This window comes from Sinocyclocheilus anshuiensis, unplaced genomic scaffold (assembly GCF_001515605.1).
Source record: "Sinocyclocheilus anshuiensis isolate Anshui unplaced genomic scaffold, SAMN03320099.WGS_v1.1 scaffold292, whole genome shotgun sequence".
Classification (NCBI taxonomy): domain Eukaryota; kingdom Metazoa; phylum Chordata; class Actinopteri; order Cypriniformes; family Cyprinidae; genus Sinocyclocheilus; species Sinocyclocheilus anshuiensis.
In genome coordinates, this window is record NW_015555757.1 from 2,025,305 (window position 1) to 2,038,027 (window position 12,723).

Here is a 12,723-nt window from a genome sequence, read left to right on the forward strand (position 1 = left end):
TTGCTGGAAGTTTTTTACATTTTTTTTTTTTTTTTTAATACACTACCTTTCAAATGTTTGAGGTCAGTACGATTTTTTTAAAAATGTTTTTGAATGCAGTCAGTATTTATTTGTTAAAAATACATTAAAATGGAAATATTGTTATACTGTTTTCTACTTTTAATATATTTTTAAAATGTATTTTATTCCTGTGTTGGCAAAGCTGAATTTTCAGCATCATCACTCCAGTCTTCAGTGTCATAATCCTTCATAAATCATCCTAATATGCTGATTTGCTGCTCGAGAAACATTGTCTTATTATTATCAATGTTGAAAAATGTTGTTCTGCTTAATATTTGTGTGGAGACCATGGGACATTTTTTTCAGGTCATTTATTGGATTTTTTTGTAATGTGTGAAGAAGTCTGAAAGAGTCTTTAATCAATTTGATCAATTTAATGCATCCTTTCTGAATAAAAGTAGATAGATACAAGTATTTTAAATTTCTTTGAAAATTGTTTTAATATGTTAAAACACAAAGTTTTGAACTGTAGTGTATATTTTATTATATTTTATTCAATAGCTGTTTTCATATAAGTTGAGAATATGTATTTTTTTTTTTTTTGAAAATTCACTTCCAGGGGAAATTGACACAAAATGTTAATGGAATTTCTAGGTTTGTATGTATATATTTTTGCACCTTTGCATTTTATGCTGTAGTGCTCCTTTTAGCATGCCAAAGTTAAACAATATTTTTGTATACTAAATTTTATATGATTAAATAATGATGCAAAAAATATTTTCTGAGGTGTGCAAGAACAATTATAACTAAGATATTTGTAAGTTGACTTCCTTAAAGAAAAACACTGGCTGTGTTTGAGCATGTCGACTTCTGGCTCAACCGATGGTGCGTGTTTCAGATGGAACTTCCTGTTTGGCTGAACAATGGAGGACTGAGGGGAAAGTTCAGGAAACTTGGTTTGGAAACAGTTAAGCAGTCATTATATATTCAGTTTAGTGCCACTAGTGACACAGAAATTACACACTGCAGCTTTAAGGCTATTAAAGTTCATTTACAGGCCCCGAGATACCAATAATTGTACATAAATGTATAACACTTATATTTAGCTCTTACTGGGGCCTATCAAATTCATCATTCCTGTATTATAAGACTTTTTAAACTATTTATCTGGGTTAAGCAGTAATGCGCTGCTCTGTTGTGTGAGTCTCAGTGGCGTGAGGCCTCTCCCTCACCCAACGTTCCTCAGCTAACAGGAACTCCCTTATTTCCTGAACTCCCCTCACCATTTCACTCCTGTGCTAAAGAGACACACACACACACACACACAGCCTCAGGTATCACCGTATCCAGAGGCCAAAAATATGAACCTATCCATGTGCTAACACAGACTAACACTGTGCCCTAACCAGTAGGAACATAAGCTTCCAGCAAAAAGAAATGTATCAGTGCACATTGTATGTGAAAATACATCACAGTCACAGCCAATCAGTATGTATTTTATATGGAGAAGGAATTTAGACCAGTGAGATTTCACTCTGGGGAGGGCTTGGACATGGTGTAAAACTCCCTGTGTTAGGTTTAAGCTTCCTAATTGATCCCTGAGTTAAGGTTAATGTTTCATTCATCAAATGAACAGCCAGGTGATCGGTATCTGTAAAAAGCCCAAGGCTATGATTGAAGCTGCAGAGAGAACAGATTAGCGAAACGTGTTCCTGTCTAGATTTTGGACAGTGGAACGTGTTTTCATGAGGTTGTGATCCGTTGATGTGCATGTTAGAGGTTCAGATGATAGCTTGGTAAAAAGACGGAGTGAGTGAGAGCAAGAGAGCGGAGCTCTGTGACAGGGTTGTAGACCACTGCTCCAGGGTTGATTGACCCTCTGTGCTCTAACCAGTAGATGTTGGATTCTCAGCTCAAGCTCTATTGATCCGCGTGAGCCCACTCCACTCACAATGACACACACATTCACTCGCACAAAAAAAAAAGAAGACAAAAACCAAACTGGAGATGGCACAGTCAGGGAACATGCCAGACCTGTTCACAGGGATATATGCACTAAAAATACTTTTCCAATTTGGTGTTTTTTTTTAAATCTTATTTTCCTGTAAAATAATCTAATCAACCTAAAACAAGATAAATGCACTTGAAGCAAAATTGTGAAATTGAAACTTTTTAAAGAATATATTTTGGATTAATTTTATTTTTCTTTCCCCATTGGTGATTTATTTATTAATTTATTTTCTTGTTTTGGGAGGAAACCTCACTAAATGTTGTTAGATTTACACTTGAAACAAGAAAGCAATTGCCAGTGGGGTAAGAAAAATACTTGATTTAATATTTATTCTCTGTAAACAAGTCAATGTCTTTTGCTTCTCAGGTAAATTCGTTTTTTTTTTTTTGCATTGTCTCCATCTGGCATGCATGAATTTGTTGATATATGTATTTTATGCATATTGCATGAGGGCATAAATCATGTAATTTATACATGATTATGTGTTAGAACTGGACAATAAAATAAATAATATATTTATAAAAAACAAATATATATATACAGTCGTGGTCAGAATTATTGGCACCCTTGGTAAATATGATCAAAGGCTGTAAAAATAAATCTGCATTAATCATTTTGATCTTTTATTTAAAAAAATCACATACATCTAACCTTTCATTGGAGAATAAGAATTTAAAATGGAGGGAAATATCATTAGTCCCAAGTGGTTCTACTGCTGCCAGCATTATGTCTGAGTATGATTCAGTGGGCTATATAACACTTTTAATTGTCAGAATTACTTACCTTTAACAGTTTTGGAAAATACCGCAATAGTATGTCGCTTAAACAACGTTCGCAACGCGACACTGTTTGAAAGGGGTCCCTTTTCACGGTTGCACTGTAGTGAGGGAACAGCTGTATGTGTTACTAAGCGTGAAAGTTCCGAAACTGAAGCTGTAGAACTAATAGAAGGTTGTTACTCAGACGCAGGCAGTGCGCTGCATGAGACAAAAAAGTAATATAGCCAAAACAACCGCATAGATGCTCTTTAGTGTAGATGCGTGTTGATATTATCAGACGATGCCGCGATTATAAATGAGAGTGACTTTTAATAGAGAAATCAGTATTGGTATCGATACTGGCCTTTAGTCAAAAAAAAGATGCCATTAAACAAATATAAAAAAAAAATACTGTCTTTGTTTGTACATTAATTTGAAGATTGAATGTGAAATTATTGCAATATAAAAGTATATTTAACAACTTTAATGTTAGGTGGGATTAATCGCGATTAATTTCAGAAAAATGTGCCATTAATTAGTTAATTATTTTTAATCGATTGACAGCACTAATATTATGTGATTTTTTTCTCTCCTGATTTGCTGGCAATATAAACACTTAGAATATCGTGATGTTCTTAATGTTTTTATTTTACAATTTAGTTTACAAAATTTTAAGTTTTACTAAAAAGTTTACTATTTTTTTAACTAGATTTGTTAATTGTTGCATTACATTTTGAATCTAATTGGCTTTTTTCCATAGAATATTCATACTGACAAACCTAGCGACTTTTTTGGATAAACCTTAGCTATAGTTCAGTTGGAAGATTTCGCCAGTGCTGTCCTGCGAACGCGAGGCCTGACTTTCCCGGAGAAGTGTCAGTTTTAGAAGTAAAAAGTTTACTATTTTTTTAACTAGATTTGTTAATTGTTGCATTACATTTTGAATCTACTTGGCAACAATAAACAAGTTTGGTTTAAATATGGTATTTTTTTTAAATCACATTGTGAGCCATTTTAGTCTTGTAATATTGTATATAAATAATAAATATAATAAGAGTGCTAAAAATATCTCACAATATAAATGTTTTAGCTGCATCGCCCAGCCCTAGTTGCACATCGTACTTTTGTGTGTCTCTTTGTGCTTGCCAAGTGTAAGTGTTTGCGTCTGCATGTGTGTGTGTGGTCGCACTTAAACAGAGTTGAGGGTGGGGAGAGAGGCAATAAGAGAAGAATGATTACCAGACAGACCTCATGCTCGCTGCAGATATGCAGACCTAGCAGTATTTTGCTTCTGCACAGTGTCAAGCATATTGATCAGCCTCTTGTAATAGAGAGAGGGCAGTGTGCAAAATCAATGTTCAATTTTTCCCTCGCTCTCTCTTTTTCAAGCTACCTTTCTGACTTGCACTGAAGCTGATTCACATCTCTTGCTGTTTATTCTGCCACACTTATGAATGCTATGACGGTGTAATAGGGATTTGAATGTCATCATTGTTCCATTGTTTGACCTTTCTGCTTCAAAGGCTTAAGAATGGAAAGAAAAACAATTTAATATGCATCTGTCCATTGATAATGTGCAATCTGCATGGAAATGAGGTGTCTGTATAAAACCAAACGTTATATATCCGTTTTAAAGGGTTAGCTCACCCAAAAATTAAAATTCTGTCATCATTTACTCATCCTCATGTTCTTTCAAACCTGGACGACTTGCTTTCTTCTGTGGAACACAAAAGATTATCATTTGAATAATGTTATTTTTGTACATACTGCAATGAAAGTCAGTGGGATCCAGTTTAGTTTGGACCACAATGTTCTTAATACAGTGTTCCACAGATGAAAGTAAGTCATACATCTTTGGAACGGCATGCGGTGGGTAAATGATGACAGAATAGTCATTTTGGTGGAAGTATCCCTGTAACTAAGCTGACCAGTTTAGTCCAGTACGAGAATAAAATCAGGCATCTTTTTTTTTTGTTACGCAAGTGTTCCCATTTGTTCCCCCCCCACCCCTCACTCAGCGTTTGATACAGATTATAAAAAAGATTAGGTCTGGAGTTACTGTCCCAGTCTGTCTACCATCAGAAAATAGAATTCATTTAGGTAATCCAGATGGTTTTCCTCAGTTTGTGTGTCTGGTATTTGGCTGGAAGTCAACAGCTTTTAGCAGCTCAGGGTGAGCTTTTGTGTTTGCATAGAGTGCCGAGGACTTCGACTTCGTCACTGCTCATGTGTTCACCAGCATCATCGCCAACAATGAACAAACGCACACCTGCTGCTGATCAGTAGATATTATTTAACATGAAAAAAAATGTGCCTTGAATCCTTTTTGCTCAACTTCAGTGTCTTTATTCTGATGCTACTGAGAGAATTGATTGATTCTTTATGTAAACCAATTAATGCGGCTAAATGCACCTGTATATTATATTGTTGTTGAGGCCTGGCTGTCGATATCTATTTGGCTAATTCATTGATTAGATTCACGAGAGAGCTCATTATACACAGCCAGTGATTGAAAATTGCATCGGATGTAAAATAGTTGATCTTGTGAACAAAACAACACATTTTCTTCAATGGACGCCGCTTAATCTTTATTCACCTTTCTATCATGTATGCTTCATTTTTCACTCTCTAGATTCAGCCCCACAAGTCTTTGTTGCGCTCATGTAAATGATCTGGCCTGGGCTGCCATGTGACCTTATGGCAGCGCAGACCCCATGACATCAGTCAGCGCTGTTCGTCTCGAGGCTGCAGCATCTTAATGAGCGGTCGCAGTGCCAGACTTGGCCAGGCTCAACCTCTCTCTGGTTTGGTTTGGACGCCGGCCTGTGCTCCTCCAGAAACCACCCTGCCCCACTCACAGCCACACCACAGATGCATGCGATCTGTAATCTTTCCCCACTGTTGCAGGAGAACGACGCACAACGCGCTCGGAGACGTGATCCCTCTGCGAGCAGATGCCCTATATGGAACGCTTTGGGCCCCAGCGGAGCAGGTTGGGTTGGGGTAGGGCCACCGGGCTGGGGCTGGCCGTGTTGGATGGGCGATGATGAATGGGGCTCACCTGGTGGTCTCTGTGAGGACTGGCAGGCTGTGCTGTGGGGATCTCCCACCAGCCTGTCCCAGGCAGCGTGTGGCAGGGGGCAGCAGCCAGGGCCACATTAATCAAACCCTCCACCTGCCTCTTTTTCACTGTCTCCCTCACTCTGTCTCCCTGCTCGTCTCTTTATACATTCTCTACCAGGCTCCTTGTGCAGAACAATGAGTCTTTGAACAGAGCCAGAGCAAGGCCAGTCTGTCTGACAGTGGCCGTTTTACAGCTAAACCTTGGACTCTTTTTACATTCATGTGCTAGGTGTTTAATGATATTACAGCAAGGCAAAGGAATGTTCTTCTCCCCTGCCAAGCCCGGGAGCATGTATAAAAGCTGAAATAGACTAAGGCTCCTTTAGCACTTAACATCGGTAGGCCTTTGCCCTGCTCTGAAGTCTTAACAGCTTTGGCTCTCTAATGCTAGAGTTAGTGACACCTCCTTTTGAGGTCACTGAACACATAATTGGGTACTTAGTGGGGCCCGGTGCTTGGCGTGGATCGCTTGAAGTTATGCTTCGAGACACTCTGTGGACATGACGATCCAGTGATTTGATCATTTCAGAGCTGAGCGATGAAGATTTTTTTGATGAATATCTAAAAGACAAATGTTAAATATTATAGATTTTAAATTAGAAAATATATATTTAAATTATTTATAAATTATAATAAAATAAAATGTACATACATATACATATATTTACACATTTACAAATTATATTTTATTTACAAAATAAGAGCTCACACTGACATTACATGTACTGTATGTAATTTTATATGCAATCTTATTTATTTTGTATTATTCATTTTTCTGTAAAAGAAAATGTATGTAAAAGTACGTAGTGACAAAGCATCACTGGCCCAAGGCCATTTGTTGTCTTGAATAACATGAAAAAACTAAACCAGCAGAACAACATTACAGCAGCAATTATAGAAGAAATTCAAAAGCCAACATGAAAAGCTCAATCGTTATGAAATAAAACATAAGCAGCAACTCATCCTAAATGATTATTTACTGCATGTGAAATTGACCGTTGTTTCCCTTTTGATTTTTTTTTGGGGGGGGGGGTCAGATGAGCACTCGAGCCTCATTAAATATACATGCTGTGTATTGAGCTGAGCAAGCCAATTAGCCGGGTTTTCTGTCGATTGCTAATAATTGCTTGCTGTTTGCAATATCACCAGACTCCACCTCTCCTTTGCCTGTTTGAGGCTTTATTCTACAGCTACACACATAGCAGCAAAATACAGTTGTCAGTCCTCTTTTAGAGTGCTAAATACAGTTATGTTCCCACATTCTGTGACCGAACTGACTTAAATCAACTGATCTGCTTGTGTAAACTACTATAGGAACAGGACAATTTTAGAGTTGCACCTGTTAGTAAATGCAATTTTCAATCACTGGCTGTGTGAAAGTAGCCTTTGTAATGTGATCACTAAATAACATTTCCACCAGTCCGTAGCTCCTAGCTACAGGGATTTCACATTCCTTCTTTCAAAAGGCAGCATCTCAAACAGACGTTGATCTCAAATGCAAGCTGCCTCGTTCTACAGGTGGCAGCCTGACTTCATTATCACACTCGTCTGTGCGCGCATGTTTTAGAGCAGGTTCGTAGATGAAGGCTGAGATAATGCAAAGTGATCCGCAGAAGCAGCCTCCGTGCATCAGCGTCGACCGCGCGTGCGTGTCATCTCTATCGTGAGGGTTGCAACATGGCTTTCAGACATCAGTGGAGCAGCACTGGCACTTTGATGCTAAACTGCGTCATCAAAGCTGGATAAATAGTGTTTACAGATACATCTTCACTCTTCCAGGATCAAACAGTCCTGTGTTAACCATGTACAATCAAACACGGAGTGTCAGACGGTGTTAGCTAGCGATGACGACATCTGCAGACAAGGTTCAGTGTGGTGATATTGTGTTTACTGCAGTCGTATTTCACGTCGCTAAACGAGGGTGGATTATAAATATGCGTCTTTTTTTCTTCATTTCTTTTTAGCAGAAGCCGTTTTGAAGTAGTGCTCGCTGGTTAATCATCTTATCTCCATGTAATTAAGGGCTAGAGTGGCCTTCCGTGCATTTCTATTTCAATCATGCCAGAGATACCGTGAGAAACAAATAGAGACGGGCCAAATGCGACTCGATTACCGCACGCTAGAGAAGATCTGAAACTGTCTATTACGGCACATTTTACGGATAAACTGTTGCTGCTAACTCATAAATCCTGTGGCTCATGCGCGACACAAATCGATTAGTGCAGTTGAAAGCTCTTAGATTTTTAAAGGATATCTTTGAGATCTATCGTTGATGCCACTGTTGTTGTGTGAGCTTGTAGACGTGTGGAAAACGTTTCCCCCATCTACAGATTTTGATTTGGCCTTGGAAAGCTGGCTTTCCTCTCAGGAAGTGTTGTTCCTCTCCTTTTTCTATAAACAGTGGAAAAGAAACTTGAAGAATATGTCCCAGACTCACTATTTCCACTGTAAACACTGTGCTGTTTCCATCCACAGCAGTGGCTTTCGTCTGGGTCTGCCCAAGGCCCTTTTCTTGGGAAGGATTTTCCAGGGAAGAAATTTGTTTGGATTTTATAGCAGCATTGCTAACTGCTATCCTTACAAGGGTGTGGATGTTTATGCAAACTGTTGCGTAGAGTTAATGTGTAGAGCTGGGTACTGAGAACCTGTTCTTATTCAGAACAGGTTTCATTTTGTTTTAAGTACTGTTAAATAATTTTTATGACCTTATGGTTCTGATTTGTGAATAAATTAATGATTCATACGAACCAGTTCTTTTAAATGAATCAGTCAAAAATTAGTCTTAGACTTGTTTTAGAATATTTCTAATGACTTGCTCACTCACATGATCGATTTTAGAGTGGTTCTTAAGTGAATTAAATCATTACTTCAAGTTTGACTCAAAATAAACCAAGAACTGTGTTGTATGTATGAAGGCAAGAATGCGAGCTTGCAGGTGATTTGTATGGAAGAGCTGGGGTTTGATCAGGAGAAGTCACCAGAGAGAAATCTATCAAAAAATGTAGATAAATTGTTAGCTCATTTTAAAAATTAACCATTCATGGATGAATCATTCACAATAAGCTAAATAAGATACATTTAGAAAATAAATAGGTGAATTTCCATTTCATTTTTTTACACAAAAAATAATACTTTTTATAAATATGTGAAATTGTGTACATTAGACTTGTGCCGGTATTCGGTAATGCGATATATCACGGTAATGAATATGCACGATATTGTTATCGTGGGCACTTCTAATCGCAACATGAAAATTTGATACCGGCATATCTCTAGTGTACATTCACATGAGATTGACTTTAGTCATTTTACTTAAAGCTTTCTTAAGGATCACTTTAACAGTTGGATAATTGGGTTGTTTCTTTGTGTAATTTTTTAAATTCTTAATATAACAACAAAACAAATTTTCAAAAGATTACAATATTTTCCCTGTACGTTAAATAAGTAAATTTTTTTTTATTTTGTGTTTTCTGAATCTTTCTACCTATTTAATTGAATTCTCCCTATTTAAAAATCTTCGTATTTCTCCCCCAGTAGCTGCAGTAGCAGAAGTGAACCATCTTCCTCCTTTGTTCCCTACACTCTCTCAGCAAGCAATTAAACCGTTATGTTAAGAGAAGAAGAAAAAATCCACAGTATCATACACCAGCTATCTGGCCGATAGTAGAGGTAAACCTGCATTTGAAGCCGGGAGAGCCATTTTTATTGCATCATATCAGCCGTGAAAGAGGTGCTAAGATGGACACTCTATATCACCGCCGCGCCAAAAACTAATCTAAATGGAAAACACATTGTCTTCATTATTTTGCAAGTGCTGAAAGAACATTGTTGCCATAGTAACTGGCAGGGGAGGCCGAGGGCTGCTTCAGGGCCTGTGAATGGAGTACAGGAGAGCCCTCCCGAGCCGATTACAGAAATGGCCAGTTAGTGAGTGTAAAAGTGCTGCTCACTCATGTAATTAATTTCAAGGAGGATTGGCGTGCAGGGGGTGCTAGGATGCAAGGTAACAGATTTAACATGGATATTTAGGAGCTCTTCGCCGTGAGTCAAATGGCAGCCCCGGAGCATGAGAGAGAAGGACAGTATGCGGGTGTGCGGTGGGGGTAGATGAGGGAGCGCGTTTGATTAACAGCAGCGATGATGACATGCTGTTTTGCAAACATGCGGCTGAAATTGCTCGCATCCATAAAGCTGTGGCTGCCAGGCATAGCTTGAGTTTTTCTCTGGAGGATTTTTAACGAATGCCAAGAAAGCTGTTGTTTTCACGAGGTGGTACCAGGGAGTATGTGCACACACACACAAACACACACACACACAAGTACGGACCGAAAAAAGGCAGAAGAGCTTTATTAAAAAATCATATGAGGAAAAATAGCATCAGTTCATATCACTAATGCTATGAAATCCAGACCAAATCCATCCTGTGCTTGTATTTATCTCGTCTCATATTTTGTTTACCAAAAGGATGTTCTTTTCAAGCTGTTGGCTGTAATTCTGGGAATCCAAATTACAAAGGTCTTGCCAAATGGGCAGGGTTTAACAGTTTATTTTAGCATGAACATTTGTGTCAATCAGCTTGGTTGATTTAAATGTCTTTGTGTATCAAATATAAACCGTCTACTTGGTTACGGTAGGTGTTGGTTAATGATCTCCCAGTCGGCTAGTGAGAAAGAGCTAACCAACGTGGGCCGGGTGTCAGGGACGGGGCTCTTTTCCAAGGAGGAGGACAGTGGCGTGACCACTAATGGCCACGGCACTTGTGTGCAGAAGCTGTTTGTCATGGCAATTCATGTCAGGGTGTAATTGGTTTACCTGGCCGTGTGTTTTGTGAGGCTTGTCTGCATAGCTAAAAACAAATTACCCACCAGTGACCTTTTGGCTACACCGACCGCATGGCCACACTGAGGCAATCGGGTGGGGAGGAAGTAGAGAAGTTGGGAGAGAGGGAGTCGGAAACAGTGTTTGAGTGCCATGATGACGCTATTTCTTGGCTCGCCGCTGTTTGAAGGAGAGTGTTTGAACGAGGGATACCTTTGGGAATATTTATTTGAGCCGGTTCACAGCATGCAAGGTTTTAAAAGGAACAGCGTCCCTCACAGACTCGGCCGTCCCATGCTCTCTTTGCCCATGCCTAGATGAAGGCGACCGCTGGTTTTGAAAAGCAGAGCCTGTTCCATGCAGCTTTGCTTGCACCACTTATCTGTCAAGAGCAGTAAAGGGGGGAAAGAGGGATGCCGTAATTCCCTACTTCCTGCATGAAGGATACAATATCCATTTTAGTGACAGCGTAGATGGGCCTTAATTTAAATCTTAATCCACGGGGGCTGAGTCGCAGTCGGCCGGATTGATTCTAGCCCGCTGAGTGTATGACTGCGTGCTCCAGGCGACACTGCACAAGTTGATTTTCTTTGTGAAAGTCTGACACTTTGCTGCCACCCCTCTGTGTGCTCGTTTCTGTCTTCGCTGGCATGTACGGATGACAAAAGCACTCTAGCCCTGTTTTGTTTATGTATTTCCTCCTTGCCAGAAGACACTTCCACATGAAAACTGGAGATTAATTTCTTAATTGAAGAAATGCAGACCTGTTGTTGGAATCTAATTTCATTTTTAATGTAGTTATGAAGGTAATTTAATGCCTAAAAGATTTGCATACGCAGGGTAAGAGTTGTGGAAGTTCTGCATTCTTCTGACTTCCATCTTCTGACTTGCACAACAAGTCATTTAGACATTTGCAACAGTTTGTTTTTTTACACATACAGATTGGTTCTATGCAGTCAATCCATTTTGCAGTTCTTTAAACTATTGTTTTCGCTTGCAAATCACTGTTCACAGGCTTGCAGTACTTTTGACCGTATTTTAGCGAAAACAACGTGCCAAAAGTGCAAGCGCAGAAAAATGTAAGTCAGAAGAATGCAGATCATATTTATTTTGTGTTAGCATGAAGCTGCATTTTCACAATACATGAATTAAACTTACCAATAACAGTAAAATGCTGCAAATAATTTTTTCTTATGCTTAAAACGCGATTTACACCTTTACAAAGCTTATCTTGTGCATGTAAATTTAATTTATGCTTACAGTCTTATGTACACTTCCACAACTCTTACCTTGCATATGCAAATCTTTTAGGCATTATTTTACCTTCATAGTAGTCTATTTAACAGTGTTAATAGTAAGCAATATATATGACAATAAGACAAAATATATGTAAACATGTAAAAGTACATAATAGACACAATTTTATATATATATTAGGGCTGCACGGTATATCGAAATTATTGAAATATCGCAAATGTAAATATCGCAATATGCCTATCGCAACGGCGTGCGATATCATTATCATTTTAATAATAGTCTATTTAAATCAAAACGTTGCAAAAGGTCAAAGTTTTAGTTCGACGCATATAGCAGAGAATTGCTTGACGTTAAAAAGAGTTAAGTGCAATAAGTTGCAGAAAACAACTCTTTGCCGTCTCGTCTTGCTGTCTGACTCACACCTGAAGCGCGCACAAGCCGCATCTGGCAAAAGCATCTCTTCAGTTCTGCCGCACACGTACAGAGAGACGCGTTTCAGGCCGAGTTGATTCGTCTTCGCATGTTTGAACAGACACATACACACAGAATTATGTCAATAGTACCCGTCTCGACGATCATTCTCGTAAACGCAGTCGGTTATGTTTTAAATGAATGTAAACAGCTGAGAAAGAAATCGGATGTGTATCATACTGGATCCGTGCAGTCGGATTTAAAGGGAAAGCAGCCTATAAATACGTGCTGCTGAATATGTCACTAATGTTAACAAAACGGCTATAACAAAGATTAATCTAAATT

At 38.6% G+C, this 12,723-nt stretch overlaps 1 protein-coding gene across 1 annotated transcript in view; it reads left to right on the forward strand.

Annotated features, from left to right (window-relative positions):
- Positions 1-12,723, forward strand: part of LOC107673867 (zinc finger MIZ domain-containing protein 1-like) — a 182,406-nt gene that overhangs the window by 88,456 nt on the left and 81,227 nt on the right. The gene's annotated exons all lie outside the window — the stretch shown is intronic.